Here is a 10,351-nt window from a genome sequence, read left to right on the forward strand (position 1 = left end):
AGAGTTATATATTTTGATTTTACTGTCACCGGATTATTTATCTTCCACCAGACTATCCATTCATGTGTAATCACCTTTTTCTTCACCATATTCCCTCTGCTTCACTTTTTTTTGTTTTCAAGTAAGATCTTTGACTTACTTGTTGTTTCATCAAATACTTTTGCATGCAAAATCCGATCCCGCATTTTGCTAATTCCTACCCTCTGACGAGAAGGAAAGTATTTCTTCGAAACTCCGCGGATTAAGGACTATCTACTTATCTAGTGTTTCCTTTTCAGATTAAATATGTTTTTAACTCACTTCAAAGTGTTTTTTAACATGTTTTATTAACTGTTTGCTCGTATATATATATATATATATATATATATATATATATATATATATATATATATTTAAACATTTATTCCAGCCGTGCAAAACCCCAGCCAAATTTTTTTAATTCTAAAACTTTACTAACAATCAAATTGGAGATATCACTTAAACAGTCCAAACACAAAATTATAAAATACGTTCAAGTAAAAATGATTTATTCACATTTTCATCTCTAAAAAAAAGCGATTTGTCACGTTAAAATGAGTATTACTTATAATAATGGATAATCGACAGGTAAGAATATTCGTTTTGAACACTAAAACATCATTGACGATAACCTAATCTCCTTACAAAACAAGGAAATATGACTGACAAGACCAGAGAAAAATTCGAAAGTGCGCAGACAAGAAGAAAAAATATGTACTCACCGACTAGTGCAATATAATTTTTTTTTTAAGTTCTCAACCCTCGGTCATTTTTTTTATGTTAAGTTCTTATTTTAAACTGCGTTTCTTTCATGTTTTTTCGCCCCTCTCTGACACCACTAAAAATGTAACTCGCTGCTACATGTCTATTTTATCTGGCAGCGTTTCTATTTCTTCCGATCGAATTTAAGTCGAAGTAGGGTTCTCTGTATTATTATGCGGCTTTTAAATAGTCTGTTTATTTTTGTACTTAAGGAACAAATTAAATATTTTATAGGATTTTTTGAATTACTATTATAAGTCTATCCATCGATATGTCTACTCGTCCGTGCATCGATCCATCTATATATCGATCTTCGCATACGTCGATCATTAATTGCGTTGACTTCTCAAACTTTAATTTGAAATAGAATTATCCTTGGATGATCCCTCCTCAGTTTGAAATAACAGTTATGTCAGCGTGTACCTCTTCAATTGGACATATTTAAAATAGCATTTTTATTAAGTTTACGTTTGCGTGTCACACTTTAACATTTAAGTTGGTATGTCACGCTTCATTTCGAAATAGCATTTACGTTGGCTATTACCTCTTTAGTTCTGAATAGCATGTCTATAAGTCTTTCACTGTTTATTCCTAAGTAGCATTTAAGTTAGTCTTTTATTTTTCTGTTTACAACAGTATTTAAGTATGCTCGCCACTCTTCAGTTTATATTGGTCTTCTAAAACTGAATATCATTAATAACCTCGTATCATACATTGCCCTTGTTAGTTGGTCATTCTTCTGTTTTTAATGGTATTTCCTTTGCTCATCAGGTTAGGGTTAGGGTTTGAAACAGCATTTACATTCGTCTATCACCCTTCAGTATGAATAATAGTATGAAATAACATTTACGTTGTTTTTTTTGTTTTTTTTTACACAATGGTCACCACTTATCAAGGCCGGAAGCCACTCAGGGATAATGGTTATTGCAAGTACATTACGTTAGTGTGGAGATTTGATGAAGTGTTTACTTAAGGGGGCGGTTCATTAGGAATTTGTTAACGTTGGACTTGAAGACATCCAAGTTGTAGTCAGGTGGGAAGCAGGCAGACGGAATAGAGTTCCACAGGCGTGCAGTTCTAAGAAAGAAGCTTTGTTCATGGTCTGTAAAGCTTTAATTTGAAATAGAATTTACGTTGGCCTTCCTCACTTTGAAATAGTAGTTATTGCAGCTTCAATTTCTACATTTAAAAATATTTTGGAATAGCATTTCATGAGGTGGTCACGTCTTATGATGAAATTGAGTTTTAGGTTGGATTGTCACACTTCATTTAAAATATGATTTTTGTAAATCTGTCGTTTTTAGTTTGAAATTTAATTTACGTTGGTTATTATCTCTTTAGGTAAAAAGCATTTCTGTAAGTCTTTTACTTTTTAGTTTTAAGCTGGTCTGTCATATTTCTGTTTACAATAGCATTTTCTTTACTCGCTCGGTTACATTGGTCTATCAATTCGTCACACGCTACTATCAAATATAAATAATGTTTGTTTGCAATGCTTTTTTTTCAAATATCACTTTTATCGCTACATTCCCAGATAGAATGTAAATATCGATTCTTGCTTTTTATGGTTTTGTTTCCTTTGGAACGGCGTAATTCTTATAAAACTGAACTTACATCAATTTTTAATGTTTAAAGACGCATATTCCTCTGCAGCAAATCAACTCTGAAACAAAAAACAAATATTCAGAATAATTTTTGAAATAAAAATTTCCATTTAAACTTTGAAAAACTTTACTTTTAAACTGAAATTAAATGCCGTCATCAAATTTAAATAAATGTAATTATTATTTTCGAACAGAAACTCGTAATAAAATCAAATAAATTTATGATGATGATGATACTACTACTACTACTACTACTACTACTAATAATAATAATAATAATAGCAATTAGAATATTCTTTACCAATTTTTAAACTTAATCTCTAGAAATTAGAAAATGTGTTAAAAATTAAACCAACAATTTTGATGATTAATAGTTCAAATATTCTCTTGTTTTCCGGTTTTCTACATTTTTATCATCCTTTGCGAATGACTACATATTTATTTACCAGCAATGCTTTAAGAAAACTACATTTTCTTTCATAATGAAGTGATTTTATAATCACTTTCTTATACTTATGTTGATACCAACATCTTTGGTAATCCGGAAATATTTTCGTGTAAACTTCAAATCATTCCGGTAGCACTCACCTATGAAAAGACAACATATATTAAAGTGTATTCATTCAATTTTCGCATTTAACAGCAAATATATGGTTTCAGTCTCAACTGTGATTGACTAACGAAAATGCTCTTTCGAAAGTAAGAATTACAGACCACTTAAAATAACATTTAATCATGTCGAAATCTACTTCAGCCTGTAACTTTCATAACCTTCTACAGAAAACGCCATATTGAATTATTGCGATATTTACATAGGAAAACGATATAGTATATTGCAAAGACTTTGACGCGGCAGTTTTAGTTTAGTGTCGAATAGTATTATTCTCAAGATTGGCACTTTTTTATAGGCGGTTCCAAAAAAAGTTTGAAATATGTTCTTCCTCACAATGGCATATTATATGGATAAGTTCCCCCAGGCGATTCAACGACCCTAAAAGAATATGATGAAATCAAATTTGTTTAGGAAAAGATTTTATGCAGACAGCATTAATGTGCACCAATATGGGTCGATTTGAAAATTGTTGGGTTTCTTCTCGGGCTACAAAAGTCCCTTGCTTCTTCAATTTGTGGGATATCAGGGCAAGAACAGATAACTAGATAAAAATGATTATCCTGGGAGCAATGAACTGATTTCTAGCTCTCTCAATGTTCTGGTTTCTCCTTTGGTGGAGCGTTCCAAAATTGTGTTTCTTCCTCTTAACGCAAAGCTTGGCATCACGAAACAATTTACGAAGGCTCTTGAGAAATGTGGCGACTGTTTCAAAATATTTGTATGAAATAATCAGGCCTAACTATACAGAAATTAAAAGTTGGAATTTTTATGGACCCCAGATTCGAAATTTAATGAATAACACAAATTTCTGTAATTTTATGAATTCTGCAGAATTGAGTGCCTCGACTGTATTTATGAATGTACTACAAAGAGCTTATTGAAACATTACTAATAACTCTCTATAAACTGGGTGGGAATATGAGAATTAAGTTACATTTTTTGCACAGCCATCTTGCCCGTTTTCCAGAAAATCTAGGTGATGTTGGTTGGTTGGTTGTTTTTGTTTTACGGCATAGCAACCCTTTTCGGGTTATTTAATGCAGAATCCAAAGATTTTGAAGAAAAATTTTTTTTAATAGAATATATTTGTTTTTTTCATGTCGGTTTCTATTCAACTCATAGTTGGGACCCTAACAGGTACTACCACTCCGGGTCAGAGTGGACCTGGGAGCAATGGTAATTAAAGGGTGGCTCCACACTCCCCAAAGCCCACAAGCTGGGGCCTCACCACTGGATATAGTTTAAGGTCATATCCAGGACCCCCATTGAGGGACTTTTACCCTCTGCAGGGGGGCAGTCGGCGTATTCTAATGCCCCACCGACAGGGCCACTAGGTGATGTGAGCGACGAGCCAGAAAAACACTTCCATCAAGACATCAGCGACATGGAAGTTCGCTATCAAGGTCGTTGGGATGCCATCATGCTTGCAGACTACTGCTGGTCTATCAAGCACGATGATGTCGAAGCAAATCAGTAAAACATGGATGATGATGAGCATTTTTTACAACTTCAAGTTTTAATTATGAATATTTTGGTATGGTTTCATGAATATGTGTCTTAGGGTTATATGAAAATGTTGTTTCTTCGACTTGCCTGTTTTTATTGTAGCCATCGGCTTCCTACAGAGGGGGTATACCATAGCAGATAAACAAGACCGGATAGAAAAAAGTGAAAACATTTGTAGAATCAGCGATATCAAATTAGGTAAAAACAATTGAAACATCTTAGGCACCATGACAATGTTGTTTTTAGTTAGCCAGTGCTATTAGTTATTCAGATCCGTTGCCGAAATAATATATTTTGGGCTAAATTCGTATATTCAAGCTTATTGTCATAATCAGATATAAATTTATAACAACAAAATAAATAAAGTTTCAATTATATGGATTAATGCATATAAATATAAAAATATAATAGGAATTAATACTAAACCTTTTTAAACTTATTCGTAAATAATTCACTGGTTAAGAATTTAAGAAAAGTTACTAATAAAGAAGACGATACTAAATTAATACGAAATGTATTAATTATAAAATAACGTATAATCCATAAAAATAAACAATAACAAGTATAAAGAAATAAGACCAACATAAAATATTAAATGAATAAAATATTTTTATATTGATTTTCTGCGAACCTAGTATCTCGCGTTCCAAAATTGTGTTTCCTCCTCTTCACATAAAGCTTGGCAACTCATTGCGAAGGCTCTTGAGAAAGTTGGATGACGCAAAACTAAAGTAGCTCGATGCCATTATTTTGTGTCACAATAAAGTAAATAATTACGTGTTTTTTTTAACAAAACATCATGAACCAATGCTTAAAGAATAAAAGTCGCAAACTTAAATATTTAAGTTTTGAAAGAAAACTTTCAATCAAAATATTCGATGTGCGGAAGGAACCATCTTTACTTTATATATTAGATATAAAAATATAAATACAGGTATCTCTGTTAATGATTATTTTAATATTTACGGAATTCCAAACTCTAAATGAAGATGACATTCGATTTAAGTCATAAATTGGAGTTCATTGCGAAAGAGACTATCTTTACTTTATATATTAGATATAATAATATATATACAGGTATCTTTAATATTTACGGAATGTCAATCTTTTATATGTTGTTGAATTCCCAAATTCAATACATATTTCACGAAATAAAGTGAACAAAAACTGCTACTTTACACGTAGTCGATCGATTAAATATTCATAAATTTCCGCACGTTATTATAAAATATATTTTCCTGATATAATGGATCATTAAAATGATGGTAAGGTATAGAATTAAGACAACAAATGCTAATTTACATATAGTCGGTGGATTAGAGAATCATATATTCCCGAATTTTATTATAATGTAAATAAATGAAATAATATTCGATTTTATTAGAACTAAGCTTAAATAGTTTCATAGTTTAGGTCGTTATCCATTACGCATATCGCAAAATAGAATTTGGTTGCAAAAAGACAATACAAAATGTTACCACTTACAATCCACATCCAGATCCATTACAAAAATTCCAGGCACCGCAATAAAGAAAATAATAATTTATAATTTAATGAAAGAAATGTATAATTTAACAACGAAACGTAAATTAAAGAAATATGAATATCGAATAGAATAACGTTAATATTTCAGCGTCCCAATTGTTCTTTTGTTTTTTTTTTCGCGTTTAAATTACCCAAATAAACAATTGTTTATACTGTCTGCTTTTTTTTTTTTACATCGTTCATTTCTAAACCCCACTCTTCCCATGTTATCCTAATACTGACTTGAATCTCATTTCTTGTTATGGTAAAATAAAACACATATAGACTGATCATTTGGGCGTTACAAGTTCGAATCCTGCCAATTCGATAGCACAGCTTTCACTATGGATTTTAACAACATTCATCGTACTTCTTCTGCACATATCAGATTCGGGAAACGACTGAGGTAATCAACGGCAACAAAGAATCGAGAATTATTCTCCTTCTATGAAAGCAGCATTTTTGTTGCATATTATTTTAATACAATCTATATATTAATACGATAGCGAGTGTGTTTTTTGTGCCAATCTTACATCCGGATAGTTTAATTGTTATGCAATTCCATTTCATGTCATAAATAATTTTATCAAGAATTCTTCATAAGTTTTGGTTTTCGGTTACAATTATGGCTGAAGGGACTCAAGTGCACCCAACTCATATGGATACATTTTTTTATTTTTGAAATCGCAACTTTATAATATATAAAAATCGATAGAACATTAGCTATATAATAATATTTACGAAATCTGCAAAAATTACAATATCATATTTAAGCGTACTTTACTACCAGGCTTTGCCGGGTGTTCGTGATAGCTTAGATAAATGCATTTGCAGTTTTCACAAAAGAACTACAATAATATAAGAGCGTCTCTATTTACACTGAACATCTACAGAATGCCAACATCACTATATTACACATGAATGAGTCGCCTGTGGAATTTCCATAGGACCCGCTAGTGAATAATAATAAAAATTCTTTTAAATGTCATTCAAGAATTGTCACCAGAGAATACTATGTCTATAATCAATTAAATCTATAACGTAAATACACTGTTGGTAATGTGTGAAGAATACTGACAAAAAGTAACGTTTTCCATAAATCGAGGCAACCAACGTCAAGAAAGAATGAAACCGCTCAAAATCGTTTTATACTGATTAAAGAATGAAATAAAAATAACATATTTTTATTTATGCTTTTAAAAAAGTATGAAAACTTATATCAATTTCTACTTACCCATCGAAAAGACGAGAAACATTATCAAAACGGCTGCGAATTTTATTTCCACTGATTAAAATGGACGTCGAATCTTTCAAGGTGTTTAATATGGTGTGTAGCGATAGTCAATCAATCTCCCCAAACGAGGTTTGGATTGATTCTCGAGAATTTCAGGACCGTTTATATATCTTCATCATTTCTATTGAATGGATTCAGTAACAAAGGCTTCTTTTTGATAAAAGCAATTTTCTACCTCAGTTGTTTCGCTCTGTATTTTTTATAAAGGATGATTAAAATATATTTATCATTTCTGTTGAATTGATTCAGTCACAAAGAATTATCTGATTGGAGATTAAATCTCATTATTTTATTCACCAAATATTGGTACATCTATCTAATCCATTTTTGTTTCTTTTCAAATTTAAGAAAACTAATTATTATTATAAATGATGAGATATAAACAATAAAACGTTAAAAAGATATTTAGCTTTGTGATTAAAACAATCAGATATTTTCTACTTTAATTCCAAGATTCGAGATTAAACCTCGTATTGTTTTACATAATTGCCACATTTATATTATCTATTTCCTTTGTTTAGCAAAATATTGACAGATTTATTTAATCCTTTTTTTTTGTATTTTAAGAGAATTTGCGTTTGTATGCATATATGAGTTGTTTTTGTATGCTATCTATATATTCATAATTATGTATGCATATATCTCTCTCTATATATGTAACATGTATAATTGTATGTGTGATTTTATATATATATATGTATTTCATATGTAAGGAATTTTTTGTTCATATATATGTATACATATGTTATATGTGTATATATATTTATATATATGTGTGTATGCATTTCTGTATAAATGTACGTGTGTACATACATATATGTATACGTGTGCGTGTGTATTTTATAATGTCAACTGATTATATATATAGTGAAGCCAATTCAATACTTAAATAATTGAGCTACACCAAGAGTGTCCCTTAATGACCATAAGAAGAACTTTCAAGAGAGAAGAAAAAATCAGAAAAAGTAATAGAAGAAAAAGAAGTAAAAAAATGAAGAATACCAGCGAAGTAAAAACCAAAACTAACTGGCTGATAGCCAATCATAATTGGAAAGTTTTAGAATAGTAATTCATGTATTTTATTTTGTAATTTTTTTAAGTTGATACCCGTCTTCGAAAATTGCATTCTGTAACTCAACCACACAATATAGTATGAGATTACTCATGATGGGGTGGGGGTTAAGGACAGCTGCATTTGATCTATAGTAGAAAATTGTCCCAAAAGTGGTCAATGAGAAATAAATTAAAGCCTTTTTATTTAGATAACAATTCCAGGGTAGTTTCAGGCAACCCTATCAGTTAAAATGAGAAAGCGGTTGATCGCTGATGTGAAATGCATTTCTTTGTAAAGGAAAAAATAAAGTCGAAAATATTAAACAATATTTTTGTAAATGTGATTACGTGGAAGTATCTAACTAATGTTTGGTTAGAAGAGTGATCTTATAGGTCACTGTCGAAGTCAGCCCGTTTGTGAGAATCGGCGATGAAAACCTTTGTTCTGCCGAAAAAATCCAATTGGCGTGTATGGAGGAGATGGTTAATTATCCAATTAGTGCGAAATGGATTATGATGGGCTGGACGGGCGTTGGTTAGAAAAGAACCCCAGGTCGGCCCAGACGCATCCAACTCTTACATACATAAAGTGTTGCAGAGCAAAGAAAATCAGTTTTAGATTTTAAGTTCAGGTTTCGGAATCTGTTTGAATTCGGAGGGAGACTGTCCACTGCACCACACCACCCTGCGAAAACACTCGTCCGATAAGCAAATAATCGGTTGAACAAACAGAAAAAAATCTCCGTGTGAATACTATCGACCTTCTCTAAAGAGAAGTTATAACTGACATTTTCATTCTTTATATATTGTTTCTCCTGTGAAATACATAATTTTCTCTTTTTTGTGAATAATTAATTTTATACGAAAACTACAATCAGCGTCAGCGGCGATTATAATAATAATAATAATAATAATAATAATAATAATAATAATAATAATAATAATTGTAGAAAAAGAAGTACTTCAGAAGTTAAGAGAGCTTCTTCTTAGAGACAATATCATAGAGATTCCAAATATGAAGAGTAGTCATAGACGGAAGGTGAAAAACGAGGTAAAAATAGTTCAAGGAGTAATTCACAACATCATAAGAAAGAACATATCGATTACGGAACTTAACAGGCTTCTGTATGCAGCGTCATACGTTATTGCGAATTATCTTGGCTTAATACAGAAGAAAAACGGGAGGAACGAAGGATAGAAGGCCACACTGGCAGAGGCGGCTTGAAGAAAGTATTAAACAGTGGAGGAAAGACATTGGTAGAATCGAAGAAATAAGAAAAAAGTTAACCGAGGACAGAAGCATAGGACGAGCTTGAAAAGAGGTATAAATTGCTGGAAAAGGGAATCATGAGCGTTCTAACAATGTTGAAAGAGAAGATCCACAAGGGTGGTATGAACATTCGGAACTTTGTTGAAAAAAGTGCTGCGTTTCGACAGTACAACCTTTTCCGGAACAAACAGTCTCAGCTTTATAAAGAATTAAATGGTAGTAAACAGGCGGGAAATAACAACACTTCAAATGCAAAAGATGCTAGACAGTTCTGGAGTGGGATTTGGTCTGTCGAAGGGCGATATAATAAAGGAGAGGTAAAAGAAAGGCTATCAGGAATGCAGCAGATGAAGAACGTTGAGATAACCATCGATGACGTTAAGGCTGGCATACGAAGGATGACAAACTGGAAGGCACCTGGTCCAGATGGAGTGATGAGCTTCTGGTTTAAACAGTTTCCATGCCTTTATCCAGCTACAGCTGCTGTCCTGCAAAGGGTTGTAGAGTCGGAAGATGTCCCTGATTGGTTTGTGAAGGGAAGAACAATCCTGATTGGAAAAATCCTGCAAAGGGAACAGATGCCAATAATTATAGATCAGCTCCATGTCTGCCACCGATGTGGAAACTGTTGACTGTAATATTTTCGAAGAAAATTTATGAACAACTTTAGAGTAATTGAGGTGTTTTCCTGACGAACAGAAGGGGTA

The sequence above is a fragment of the Euprymna scolopes genome, chromosome 23, assembly GCF_053919585.1.
Source record: "Euprymna scolopes isolate OS-2025 chromosome 23, ASM5391958v1, whole genome shotgun sequence".
In the NCBI taxonomy this organism is placed as follows: Eukaryota; Metazoa; Mollusca; class Cephalopoda; order Sepiida; family Sepiolidae; genus Euprymna; species Euprymna scolopes.